The sequence below is a fragment of the Amphimedon queenslandica genome, unplaced genomic scaffold, assembly GCF_000090795.2.
Source record: "Amphimedon queenslandica unplaced genomic scaffold, v1.1 AMPQUscaffold_13107, whole genome shotgun sequence".
Lineage (NCBI taxonomy): Eukaryota > Metazoa > Porifera > Demospongiae > Haplosclerida > Niphatidae > Amphimedon > Amphimedon queenslandica.
Genome location: NW_003546657.1, coordinates 28,853 through 43,704, shown reverse-complemented (window position 1 = coordinate 43,704; position 14,852 = coordinate 28,853). Strand labels below are relative to the sequence as shown.

At 35.2% G+C, this 14,852-nt stretch overlaps 2 pseudogenes; both read right to left on the bottom strand.

Moving 5' to 3' along the window:
* Positions 1-7,812: 7,812 nt before the first annotated feature.
* On the bottom strand, positions 7,813-8,448 carry LOC109585174 (uncharacterized; annotated as a pseudogene).
* Positions 8,449-8,767: 319 nt separating this feature from the next.
* On the bottom strand, positions 8,768-10,345 carry LOC105314099 (uncharacterized; annotated as a pseudogene).
* Between the last annotated feature and the right edge of the window lie 4,507 nt (positions 10,346-14,852).

Below are 14,852 nucleotides of genomic sequence, written 5' to 3'. Positions count from 1 at the left end.
CTGCAATTGGGCTTTCTCTGCCCCGCTGAATAGCATGAGCCGACCAAGGACATCTTTAATATTAGTTACTGCTGGTGTTTCGCTCTTCAGCTCATCTAATGCAAGAATCTTCCTCAAGAACTCAGAAAGATCGTCATTGTCATTGGGACCACCAGCAATGAGAGCCGCCATAATTTGAGCAGAGCAGTTCGGGATAATTAATTGATAGATTAATTAAAAATTAAATAAGTGACGAAAAAATACGTAAGAGTAAACTTTAACATTCTACAAGCATAGTATCTTTCGTTAATTTAGAGCTTCTCATCCCGGTTGCGTAGTATTCATTATCTCTGGTCAAACCAAGTATGCCGGATGCACATTATCATCATAATCTCTGCTGCTGCTTATCATCGTAAAACACTTACCTGAATTTGTTGCAGTACCAAGAGGAAGAAGCCGCAGTATTTCAGAAGCAACTGACTAAATAACTTTACTAGCAAATACTGAGCAGCTGTAACTGTAAATTTGCTGTAATTTAAAAATGCATCTTAAATTTAACAGTTAAATTAATGAAGTACTTACCTGTTAGCTCTTAAACAACTGGTGATCTGTTAGTCTCAGCAGTGGGTACAATTTGCAAGCAAATTAACCTCAAGCAAAGACCAAGAAAAGAGTAAAAGCAATCAAGTAGTCAACCACAAACTAATGTAGCTGAGGCAACTTTGCGCCTGTGCATTAAGTTTCAAAATGGCATCTAAAACAGAGAGGAGTGTGATAGATCACACCCAAATAATTAGTTTTTAAACTTGAAATACGTAAAATAATAACAGCACTTGCCTTGTCCTCTACCTAAGTCGAAGGAATGATGTAAAAAACATTATAATCCGTTCTCTAGTTCAAGAGATTTCCGTGTTAATGAAAGAAGGATGAAAAAAACATGTCAGAAGAATTTAGCAGAATTTGGAATTGGGGGCTGTTCTCCAGAATTGCCCAGGCTACATTATAGTTCACTTTAAATGTGCCAGGAGAATTGCTCAGTAAGGACAGCTTATTTAAGTGGTTTAGTAGGCCCTACAAGGTAAGATGAAAGAGTTATAAGCGTTTCTAAATTATAAATTTACCTAAAGCTACTTTAAAGGCACTATTTTTTGCAAGTACAAATTCTTGCACTTGTTGTGACTGGCTTTAAAATTGCAAAAATTAGTACTCCCATTTATTATTTTAGATTCATTAATAGTTATTAGATGAAAAAAGAACAAAATCACAAAAATTAGTAAACGCTGAAGCAGTCCCATTAACAAAATCGAAAATATTTCTGTACATAAGAAAGGGCTTTAGGGTATCTTACTTTGTCATTTTTATTGCTGCCACTGCAAATGACATAATTATTGTCCACAAGTTCTAGAGTGCTGATGGCACTTTTGTCTGATTTTGGGAGGTTGAAATAAAATGTCTTCCACAGTGTTTAATGATCATGTATGCATTGGTATGAACTTAACACTGTAGTATAAATGATACTTAATCACTTAATTATTACATGTGTTTCACTTCCTTTCTGTAGAATATTATTCTGTCTGAAAAATGAATGTTTTAGATTCAACTCCTAAAAATGTTTTGTTGGGCAAACTTCGACATAAGTAGCATTGGCAGATGTTATAATTTCTATTAGTGTTATTATGTTCTGTTAGAAAATGGAGTAGTTGCACATCTTCAACTGCATCACTTTGTCGTTTGAGTTCCGTTTTTCTTAATTGATGCTGTAACAGTCTCTGGAAAAATTGTACTTGTATGTGTTTCTGTGTTATGAATCATTATTACTTGTAAATAAATTGAGCCTGTCATTTCTTACTCAATGAAAATACGCAATGGTAAAGTATGAAGTTAGTTCAGGTGTAAATTGTTATTCCTATTAAGATTTGATGTAATTGTATATATTTATTTGATGTTTACTTATACGTGCAGGTAACCACCGCTGATTGCCTACATAACACAGTATAATCTTATACTTTTAGTTGAGGAACCAGATCAGCTAATGTCACTCTCAACTTTTTCGTCTCCTCAAAAATAAGATTATATAAATAAAACTTGAGCATTTCGTAGTTTTTTCACTAGTATATACAACTTCAGTTATCAGCTTTCATTGTTTTGAATTTGAATTTTGTTTTTGTTTTTGTTAATTACAAAAATTTACATTACATAGTTCATCGTCATTACTATCACTATCACTGCTTCCTTAAAAGTGACAAAAGTAATTAAATTAATGTATATGCATACTGGATTTGTTAATGCAAATCTATTTAACTAGGAATTTTTGTAGATGGTCGGCTTTGGTAATGACCTCTTCCTTTATTAACTTTATATCCTGATTTAGGTCTTTATGACCATAGTGGGTTTGGCAGTTTTTTGTGCTTCATCTAATAATACATTTACATATGCTTGCTGTTATACATTAGCCTATTAATGTAGCTTTTTTGTAGTAGGGACAATTGTCGCCCAAGTATATAGTATTGTGATGCTCTTTAGAAAAGAGGTTGAGACACTTTTAGTGCTCTTTGTTGTTATGCTTTTCATAATGAGATGCCATGCCTAAAATGTTCTGTAAGTCCTGTCATCTTGTGTCTGTTCATTTCCCTTAGGTACAAGTGTAAATATATTCCTGCATATGTACTATACTTTTGGTCTGTCCACTATCTCATTGTTTGATGATTCCAAGTCATTAATCTCAGGGGCATAGCCTGGGGGTAAAACGGGGCAAATGGCCCCACCTTTTTGTAATGAAAATTTAAAATAAACAAAATAATCTACTTTTGGAAGAAAAAGCTGTTTTCAAGTTATATGTAAAAGGAAACGGCTAAAGTAGTTATGTTATGATGGGTATTTAATGTTGCCTATGACCTTCCGCCATGTTGAAAGAAGGTGTGGTCATGCCTTAAAATGGCCTGTTTTTGTAATTTTTTGTAGCGTCTTTTGTGTGCCACGTTGTTTCCCTCCACTTTTTAAAAAACATGCCTACTTCCCTGTATCTTGTAACATTTCCATAATGTTTTAGATAAAAAATTTTAGTTATCAAGTTCAATTGCAAACCTCTATGTATAGAACTCAGAAATGGAGTTTGAGAAAGCCACTTCTTTTTCAAAAGATTAATTCATCAGGGTACAAAAAAAGGATATATTGGCTTGCATGATTCTGTGCAGTAGTGCGTATCATCAGTTTCTTTTATTATGTATGACTTTAATGGTTTCTAATTTCTCTTATCATTTGTTGGTTGTTGTCTGTGCCATGTTTCACATGCATCAATTTCAAAATTTGTATTTTTCACATCATCAATTAATTCTTCATCTAGGCACTAAAACTTTTCTTCTAAATAGTGATAATTATTTTTCCAGTGTTTATCGACAAGCTTTGATCCCAAAAGAGTAAAGGAAGATTTTAGTGCTTGTATAAATTTGTAAGATTTTTGAAACTTACTGCAACAAAGACAAAAAAGATGCAGAATTGATACATGTTTCCTGACAGACTATGTATGTGTAAGTTGCACACTACAATGTGTAACTATGCTTACCAGTACCTTTAAGACCCTTTTTTAATACTTTTCATGACATGCGAAATGCATGCATATCCCTTACTAATGTCATTGTGGTAGTGGCAACCTGTTACCACTTGCAACCAGCAATGAAAATATGCTGATAAATTTCAATATCATAAAATTTGATACAGCTGACAAGTAGTGTCATTCTTTTATCAATGATGATCTTTCATGGTTTGATTTCGTCGTCATGGCCATATATTTCACAGTTGGCATGTCAGAACACATTCAAAATGTGTGTAATGGCAAATGCACTGTGCTGAGTGGAAGTAAATTCACATACTGCAACATGTGGCAATTTTTGTGTTGGATGCTTTACCAGTAGTGTCTAATAAAAAGGTTTACTTTTTTCTAAACCATGACTTTTAACGAACAATTGTTCCTGTAGCATCAAAATGAAGAAACTGGCTCTTACAGATGTTTAAGTATAGTACAAATCTCTTCTATTGTGAAAGCTAAGATACTAAGTGGAGCACCTTAAATGTATTTGTATGTATCCAGAAAATTTTCCAGAATGCGACTGTGAAGTTGTATGTGTATCAAAAGAGATTCAGTAACGTTTTTACGACGCTACATTGTAACATTTTCCTCTACTTTTTCCTACCTTGTCTCCTTTTCATGACTTTAAGTCTTTTTTGTTCATATTAACAAATTAATTCATTGTAAAGTGATGATGGGGATTGTCTGCTCAGCATAAATTGTAAACTTGCTTTTGCTTTCTCTGTTAAATTGTGTGGAAGGCACTCACAAACAAAAAGAATGCTTTGCAGTGTCACAAATGAAATTCACTTTACAGTCAACTCAGATGAATCACTTTTACAATGAGCTATTTAATATGATTAGACAATCGGAGAAATTTCACTTTTCTATGCACAGAATTAGATATTGTGATCTTTGATTCCATTGCCTTAAAAATGACACTTAAATGAAAAGGAGTTTGCCTTATGACGGCACAAAAGCATTAAGGCTGGCATCTGTTAAAAATTAATGCATGTAATGCTATTGATATATGTCTCTGTAGTTGTTGTTCCGTCCTATCTGAAGAGTCGCTTATAGAGGACAAACATGTATTTGAGACTGGTTCTATTCTATTAACTTAAATTTTGATTGTTGTAACAACAGCTTACCTCCTTTATCGATATGCTTAGAACTAAAATTTACAATTCACTGTAGACATTAGTATTGATTGATTGCATTTGCTTGAACTTCTCTAAAGCCAACACATTTGAATTAAAAAAATCTGCACAGTAGTCACACTTTAATAATTGACCTGCTATGATTGAATTTAAATGAATTTTTATAAGTGGTGGCCTTCTGTTCCAAGAATATGTGGTTGTTTAGGGTCTGTGTGTATTTCCAGCAATCAAAATTTCTCATTTTGAGAAGAAGGAAATTGTATTTTATTTTGCCATGTAATTTAATTTCTTTGGATTTTAAATTTTGAATGTCAACTGTAAATCTCACTTCACCAAATTTGCAAAATTTTTGGCATTTATGACTTTTTTTTTTGCAATTGTGATTCCTATTTCTTGATGGTTCCACAAAATAAAATGATTTTTAAAGACCAATTTTTTAAAAGGAATGGTGAAACAGATATAAAATGTATTCTACTTGAAGCTTACCTTAGATTTTAGTGCATTAACTTGGTTTATGTTTTCTAGAAATTATTAGGTTTTGAGCAATGATATCTCAATTCCTGGTTTTACCAGTGCAACTTGATTTCCATAGAAAAGACAAGCAACTAAAACAGCTACAATTTGTGAATAGACCCCTTACATAGATAATAGAGTAAAGGAAAGGGATAGGTAACATGACCTCATGGCACAAAGTTTACGGCACGGTTTTATAGGGTAGCATAGCAACAACACAAATCAAATGCTAGTTGCAACTTCCTTTCTCCACTTCTCTTCTCCAAAAGTTTTTTTTAGCCTCATGTTCTTTTAGCCAAAGCTCTAGCGTCAAACCTAGCTCCTTCCTGGTAACTTATGGGTTAGATTATTACTAAAGAATGATAATAATTGTTCATGATGCGCCCGCTTTCTGAATAACTAATAACCCACAAAACTGATCAATGAAGGCTTTAGGTACACTTTTTACAAAAAGTATAAAAGCCCAACATCTACAACTACTATACCTAAACAGTACTGTAAGTGAATCATATTAATAAGAATTTATCTTATTTTATTTTAACTTCACACAGAACATGATAAGCGAAAAAGGTAAAAATAGGCCTTGTTTTTGGTACACTTTTTAATGAAGGGACTTACTTTAAAAGGGTTTAAACTTACTTCATACAAAGTACAATGACTAGATATTAATATTAAGTATAGTTGATATTAAGGAAAAGAAAGTTTACAATTTGTATGATATTAAAATATAGATTGGCCACATACATACATTAAATAAAAGGGCATAAACGTTCATCGGCAAAGCACAAAATATTAATTTACATCAGAATTCTCTGTGAACCATTAAACAATTTCTGGACTTTCCTGAGGCAATGGAATTGCCAGATGGATCGTCAACAAAAAAGGATGAATTGACTAACACTAATTATATTCAACAAAACACATTTAAAGGAAAGACGCTATTTATCACACTCTGACAATCGACACATGTCTCACATACACATTGAGCACATTTAATGGAATAATTAACCACACTATTATTCTTTAATTACTCCCTGTACTACACAATGACGACACATGAATAAACACACTAAAAAGTATAAGCAAAGTGAAAGTTTGTCAAGATAGCAGTGATGAAAAGTTTATTGAATTAATATGTTTTAAAGGAGAAAAGATGCTCAATTAAAATGATAATGCTAGATTTTACAAATACTGTACATCTATTATAATAGTTTGTATATTGATAGGGCAGACCATTGCTGAGTATCTCTTTGAAACCATTAGAAACATTTCTTGTCACTTTGTTGGATGATTCAATGTTAGATGTCATGAGCGTTCCCAGTTTGGAAAGACACTAAGGGCACTCATAAGTGAGCAGAACACACATAAAGAAGTGCTGCAGCTAGTAAGCTAAGACGAAAAAAGTGAAGTAGTTCGGTTGTCCACAGGTTATCATTAAATAACAAAGAATTGACATGGAAAGTGATAACAATGGTAAAGAGAAAGTAGCGAAACATGAGATGGAGAAGGAAGACGAAAACAATGAACAAAAGAACATTTGTGTTTTATGTACATGCGTGAAAATAATAATGAATATTAATAATGACAATAATCACAATGATCATTATATATATATATATATATATATATGACTATAATTGACAAAAGGTACCTTATGGTGGATTTTTAATTTTATGAATATGATGTAAAATATTATCCTGTGAGTGCTCTGTTAGACTACCATTGTTTGTAGAAGTTACATGGTCACTTTTTTATCCTCTACAGTAATTTTATGATAAACTAAAGTCAGGAAATAGCATTTTGTCCTACAAAGACAAATTTTTTTATCGGCCATAAGGTACCTTTTGTTAATTATGGTGACATATTCTCTTTCATGATTGAAACCATAATAGCCATAATAATAATAATGTATTTTAATTATTTATTATTATTATTATTATTATTATTGATACTTTAAATTGATGAATAAAAACTTAATCAACAATAAATAAAAAAATAATAATAATAGAAATAATAATAATAATAGCAGTAATAATAACAACAAATAATAAACATACCGTAAGTTTACACTACTGTACTCTCTTTCATAGAACAAGTGAACAAAAGATCAAATATTGAGTCAATTAGGAAAACAAACGCATCGACCAGAACAAAAAATTTGAGGACCATCAGTCTCTACAGGAGTAGTGTTGGTCTTACAACGGGCAGTGGTCAAAGGAGTAGAGGAGAAAGAAGTAGAATGAGACTGTTAAGAGAGAATAATGGTTACGGAGAGTAGTACTTGTTTTGTCTATAAGTGCTGGTTTGAGACGATCAATAGATATAGTGTCTCAACTACCATTAATATTCAAGACAATATTTCTCAGTACATTCCAGTACTTTATACGGTCCATCATAAGGACAATGAAAAGGTTTCTATACCAAATCATGTTGAATCAATATATGTGAAGAGAAAGAGAGTGAATCAGGAATATGAGTATATCGAGTTGTTGGAAAGTGCACTAGAGTGAGTCAAGGAAAACGCATGTAACACTTGAGTTGAGCAACATACTCTGAGGACTATGAAAGTAAAAGTGAATTAGTATGACAGAAAAAATTTTAAGGGAGATGAACAGTTGTATCATAAACTAGTTCAACTGGAGAGTAATGTATGTCCTCTTTAACAGCAGTACAAATATCTAATAACACTAGAGGGAGGGACTCATTGCATGACTCTTCAAAAGTCAATGAGCTTTCAAGGCAGCTTTCAGTTGACGATGGAATCTCTCTTCATCATACCATTAGCTTGAGGGTGGTATGCTGTAGTACAACATCTATCAGTACCTAAGAAACGAGTGAGTTGATCAAGGAGAGAGGATTCAAATCGACTGCCTCTAAAAGGACACGAAAACGTGATATCCAACCACCTACTAGAGCACAAGCAATAGTTAGAGCAGATATGTAGGCTATAGGAAAGGCTTCAGGCCATGTAGTGAACCTGTCTGTACAAGTAAATAAATATGTGAAACCATGAGATAAGGGAAGTGGTCCAACAATATCAATGTCATTATAGTCAAACTGTGTAGTAGCAGGGAAAGTACCTACAGGTGAGACAAAGTGTGTATGTACCTTTGACCTTTGACAGGGAAGACAAGAGAAACTCCACGACATGATATTGGGAGCCAATTGAGGCAAAACAAATTGAGATGAAATCAGCTTGACAGTAGAACAAATTGAAGAATGTGAGAGCGAATGAAGTCAGTCAAATATAGTACAACGAAATGGAGGTGGTAGTACTGGGTGGGGTGTTTCCTTAGAAGTGTCACAACAGTGAGATTTAAATGAGGAATAGCAACTTGCTTCAAATGAAGAGAGTGTAGACGTTTGCTCAGAAAGAAATTGACAATCTCATTGAGCCACAGCAATGACCTTCAGCTGGGGGTGTCTCTGATGAAGACAGCTGATTAAGTGCATTGCCAGATAAAGCATCAGCCACCAAATTCAATTGACCACAAATATATCTGATGTCAGTAGTGAACTGCGATGTGAAGTCCAATTGTGAAGACTGATGTCATTAACGTTTATCAGACTCTTTAAACGTATGGTAAGTGAATGGTTTCTGCTCAGAATAAACAGAAAATGTACAACCTTCAACAAAGTACCTTAAGTTACGAATGGATAAATATGCAGCTAAAGTGGTATCGCCAAAGTTGTTGGGAATACCTACTAATAAAAGAGCTAAATTTAGAAGGCTGAAAATCAACTTCAGCCTGTTTACTGTGAAGAATAGCACTAAGGTGAGTAAAGTTCTCTGATAACAAAATCAAAGGACACAACTGTTACAGAGAAAAGACAGTACAACATGAGAGAAAAATGTCAGAAGAGATAATGTGTGCATGTGCACACAAGTTACAATAAGAATAACAGTAGTTGCATTAATGATAATAACAATAATCGTAATAATGAGAACTGTAATAATAGTTAACCATCCGCTACAGTACTTCCCCTCCAGTGCAACAGTACCTTACAAATTGAGATGAGAGGGAAAATGTACATGGCATTCTAAATGATTACACGTGACTGAAGTGGAAGTAATAGGCGGAGTAGCAGTGTGATCATTAATAGCAGTGTTAGGAGTATCGTCAGTAGTATTAGTAGAAGTTAAGGAATCAATATTACCAGTCTTTAATCAATCTATACCAATAGCATCATTCCGACCATTAATATCTAAGACAAAATATTTGTCTGAGCGACACAATACTTGATATATGCCATTGTATGGTTTTTGCAAGGGCATCTTAACTGCATCTCTACAAAGACATATAGAGTAGTTGAGAGGAAATAAATCACAAGTATTCTGAGTGCGAGTAGGACTAGCATGTAATGTAATTATGTACTGCTTGAGTCGAATGATACAGTTAAAATCAGGAGTAGAGGAGGAAAGGGAAGGAGAAAAGAATTGACTAGGGAGAAGGAGGGACATACCATATACAAGTTTTGCAGTAGTGCAGTAAAGATCCTCCTTAAGGGCAGTACGTATGCCGAGTAATACCAATGGAAGAAAGTTGGTCCATGAAGAGTCATTGTGAGCTTTAGGAGCTACTTTCAGTTGTCTGTGGAAACGTTTCATAATACTATTCGCTTGGGGGTGGTAGGCTATGGTGTGAATATGCGCAGTACCCAGTAGTATTATGAGTTGGTACCAGAGATCAGATTCAAATTCACCTCTGCAATTAGTAGTAACAGTGGATGGGACTCCAAGCCTTGAAATCCATCCAGAAATGAGAGAATAAGCCACCAAAAGAGCAGTAATATCAGTGAGAGGGAATGCCTTTGGCCATCTAGTGAATGTATCAATACAAGTGAGTAGATATGTATGACCTTTAGAAGCAGGAAGAGGGCCAACAATATCGACATGCATGTGATCTAATCAAGAATCAGGTGTGTGAAAAAATGAAAGAGTGACATTACTTTGGACCGTTGACAAGAGTCATGTACGAGTCCATCCTTTTATATCAGAATACATCTTGGGCCACACGAATTGACTTGACATGAGCTTGTGAGTGGCTTTAATACCTGGATGAGAGAGCCAGTGCAAAGCATCAAAAACTAACCGCCTGAAAGAGTGGAACAACAGGGTGTGGTACTTCATGAGAAACGTCACAGTTAATAGTGTGTAGATTGAGGAAGAGGGAAGGTTCCAAAGTGAGAGAGTGATGTCGAGACTCTGCAGAAAGAAACTCACCTATCTTGAGCAGTATCCATTTCTTCTGGACAATGCATCAGCAACTGGGTTGTCCTTACCCTGTATGTGACAAATATCACTGGTAAATTGACATACAGTAGATCAGGAAATTAGTGTGGTAGGAAATTTTTGCGGTTTAAAATTGTGCTGTGATTTAATTTTTAATAAATAAGACTCTCATGTATTATTGAATGTGGCATGTAATTATATGGGTAATCTAATTTTTTGTGAAATTCTAATCCAGTAAAATTTAAATCACAGTAAAAATTTCCAGATAGACTGTATGTAATCGACATTTCTGAGTTGTCGTAGTGAATATTTATTAGATATGGTATGTAAGGAATATGTGAGTGAAATTGTGGTCAGTGCGGACAGTGAAGACATGACCTTCAAATGGCTAGGAGCTCTCAATCAAAAGTGCTATACCTTTGCTCAGTTGGGGAAACCTTCCTGGAAAAATTTGAAAGTGGTTGCCAATGATTGTTCATATATTGTTGTTCATGACCGAGAGTAAATCAATAAACTGAAAGACCTTAAAGTGCATCTCCACTTCCCATTTCCAAACATATACACTGGCAGAACCATAGCATTGGTAAATCTAAGAAAATTTATTTATGACGTACACATACATTACCATACTTTACTTCATTTTCTTATATAAATAACCCAAATTGATACTGGTTATTATCAGACTTGTTTTATATCATTACACCAAGCACATCGAAACGTAACTGACCCACACGACTTCGTTGAGGTATTGTTGTTGTGTATTCCATCATGATACTATCGTCATGACAAAATAAGTAGAAAAAAGTATCATACCTCTGCCATAACAATGGTGAACATGCGGTTGGTCATTAAGACGACATCAGGGACACGGTAAATGAAGAATAAGGAATGACAAAGATAGGGACAAACTACAGACTACAAGAAGGTATATTCTCTGGCTGTTGAATCTAATGAATTAGGCAAAAAATGAGCTCCCACAGTAATAACAGAGCACACCTGTGAACGTGGCTTATCCTACATGTTATATAGGTGTGTGATGATTTACATGTTCTTCAGTGTACAGCATGGTACAAGTGCAGGCAAACTAGACTATAGACATTCCTTCTTTCTATTCCATATATTATTTTGTCTGTCTTCATGACACTCGAGGAAGACAGACTGCAGGAGCTGATATAGGCCATTTAAAGATCCAATGATCAGAATACAGAAGTGTTTTGGAGGTTCTCGAGAAGATAGGATAAAGTAGCTGATATTGCTGCAAAGAAGCCCAGAGTAGACAGATCTGCGTTGGACTTTAGGAGCAAAGGAAATTAGGATCTATTTATTGTCAATGAGAAGATAGAGGACAAGTTGTCAGATGCGGCTCAATAATTGAAGCTCCCTGAGGTCATACCCAGAGCTGTCCTGGATCCTCCCGAGGCAGTAACAGAATCTATTACCAAAGCTAGGAAGGCCGTCAAAGAACGTATGGAGCTGATTGCCTATAGGCAGAAGCTCATAAGAATAGCAAATCGGTCAGTGCATGGGTGGAAGTTTGTGATGTGCTTGCAAACAACAAGGATGATGAGAAGAGGATATCAATGGCGGAAAAGTCTGCCGAGAAGCATGCAGCAGCTGCCACCACAGACAAGGTTGCTTCGAGAGCTAGTTTCATAAGACAAGTCTTGCAGCAGAGCGGGAGGCAGTGGGTTCTTGTTACAGGTGGCAGGTCTCTTGTTACTTTTCACATCCTCTACTAGAGTGATAGGACTGGAACAAAGACCAATTGGTCCATGCTTTTTTTGTGGAGCAATGTGCCACATACAGAACACCTGTCCCAAGACAGCTCAGTATTCTCCTTGTAATACGAGTGTAGACCTCGACGATGACAGTTACGGGATGATACGAGTGTATTGGCATGGGTTGCTACAATAAAAGTGGAGTACAACCCTGTTCTAGTTTTCAAAAACCAAGGAGATAAACAGGGTGAAAAGTGTGACAATATTGGAAAGGCAGATTTTTTGCATTTCAGACAGAGTGTCAAAAGGACATGATGTTGCAGTATGGCAGTAATGTGATATGCACTGATTACACACATGAAACTAATGCTTGCAATTTTAGTCTGATGAAAGTGCTTGTAATTGATTGACATGGTGAGGGTATACTTGAAGCCTGGGCCATATGTAATCGTATTGCTGTTTATATGAATTTTTTAAACCTCTAAAAGCAATCGTAGGAGTGATTGACTCTACTGTGTTTATGTCTGACCAGTTCTACACAGCATGCATTGGAGTTTTGGTGCTAGTAGTAGGTCGGGACAGTTTTATCGTCCTTGGCATGTAGACAAGGTTTGGCGCAAAGCATTGACTGTGAATCTGGAAGAATATGAGCTAAACTGAAGTTTATTGTCACTTAAGAGTGTTACAACAACAAACAGATTGTGTTTACAAGTAGTATGACAGACACCGGTCAAGGCAGTCTGGCCTTAAAAACCAGAACTGGTGATTTAAGATATGTTTGAGTTCCCACTCTAACCCCTCTGCCTGCTGATTATCCATACTGCCAAATACCTGTTCACCTTACATTATACTGTACATTTATTATATGGAATTTGGTATACAATGGTTTTGTGTGCATTGTAATAAGCTGATAAATACCTTTACTTGGGCCACACAGACTTTTCACTAACCATTTCGATAGCCATCTTAGTTTACGTGCTAAAGACAGCTTGTGTCACTGCATAACAACTCTGTGGACATGGTAAGTTGATACATGATAATATCAGGGAAAAGCTTGTTCAAGGCTAAAGTAAAATCCAAGCACAAGCCACAAAATTAGTACTGACAGCCAGTAATCCCGCCCATATTTGATGATATTTGTGGATACAGTGAATGAGACTGCAAGGACAAATAAGACTGCACTGAACAAGGTCAACAACAGAAAAAACAAGCAAAGACAATTATATGTAATATTTTTGACACTTTTAACGAACAACACTGACAAGGATGAGGGATCTGACGACTAAAAAGGACAGCAAACGCTAGAAGTGAGCCATGTACTTTCATGGCAACGCCAGATACCATTTGCTGATTGTGATATTACATTATTGTGACAAGAGAACTGGTAATATTTTTATATTCTTTTGTAGTCTAGAAATAGGTATAAGGACTGTATATAACATTATTTCAAAACGACATCTACTATAACATGAATAGACGATAGGACAAGGAGAGGACTTGACCTAAGAACAGACTGTTACTTTTCAACCACCATCACAACGCTGCATACTTCTACATAATAATGAAAACCTGACACTTTTGACATTGATTATATATGATCTAAAATTTATAAGATTGATAGTCGAAAGAAAGCGTAATGACACTTAAACTACTGAAGACAATAAATTTTTAATGAAAGAAAGATGCTACTGAAAAGACTACTACATGACATAGGATTTAAGTACAGGATTTTTGATAAGAAACATTATTATGAGCAACGATGCATAATTGAGAAAAGGACATTGCACCTTAGCATGACGAGACTGGCGGACAATATAGTTGTTGCCTTCCTTTATGAAACGTTTGCAAATGACAATAGTGTGGCCTAGGTGTGGAAGATTTTGTACCAGAAGATACTTTACGGGAGTGAGAGGCCCATCTTGTCAGTGGCGGATCTAGCCTGTGGAGAGTGGGGGGTGAAGGAAGAAAAAATTGGCGCGCAAAGCGCGCGCGATTTTGACCACGCCAACTTTTATTTGCATTTATGTAAATCTGGGCATCTGCGTAATTTTTAAGGTCGATAATAAATCAATTAATAAATAGGTTTGCCACTCCTCTTGGTGGAAATTTATACTAATTTAAAAGAATTCACCTATTTTTATCACTACTAGCAAACTCATTAAAGATTTATCTTCTTCTATTGACTGTGCGACCTCTTTTTCAATTGACAATATGGACAGGTCAGACAATCTTTCCTCTACCATTGTTGTTTTTAATCTTGTTTTAATTCTTTTCATGGTAGAAAAGGATCATTCACTCTCAGCACTGGTGACAGTAATTGTCAAAGCAACACGGACTAATTCACACAGAGTAGAGAAAGCTGGAAGTCGAGAGAGAAGATATGAACCAAAACTGGCTAATGTAGTGACTGGTTTTGTTGTAGAAAAAGAATGACGTAGAAGATTACATTCTACTTCAAGTGAATGTGTGTCAATGTTATAAGCAGTAGCAAACTTAGTTAAATTATGAACAGATAGAAAGGTAGGAGATGATGGTGTACAAGATGATACTCCTTGCATAACTAAGATGTTTCTCTCATCAAACCGAGTATTTAACTCCATTAAAAACTTATCAATAACAGGAAAGAATAAATTACATCGGAAGTGGTCACTGGTAAATACATTGTCATGAGATCCTATAGTTCCAAA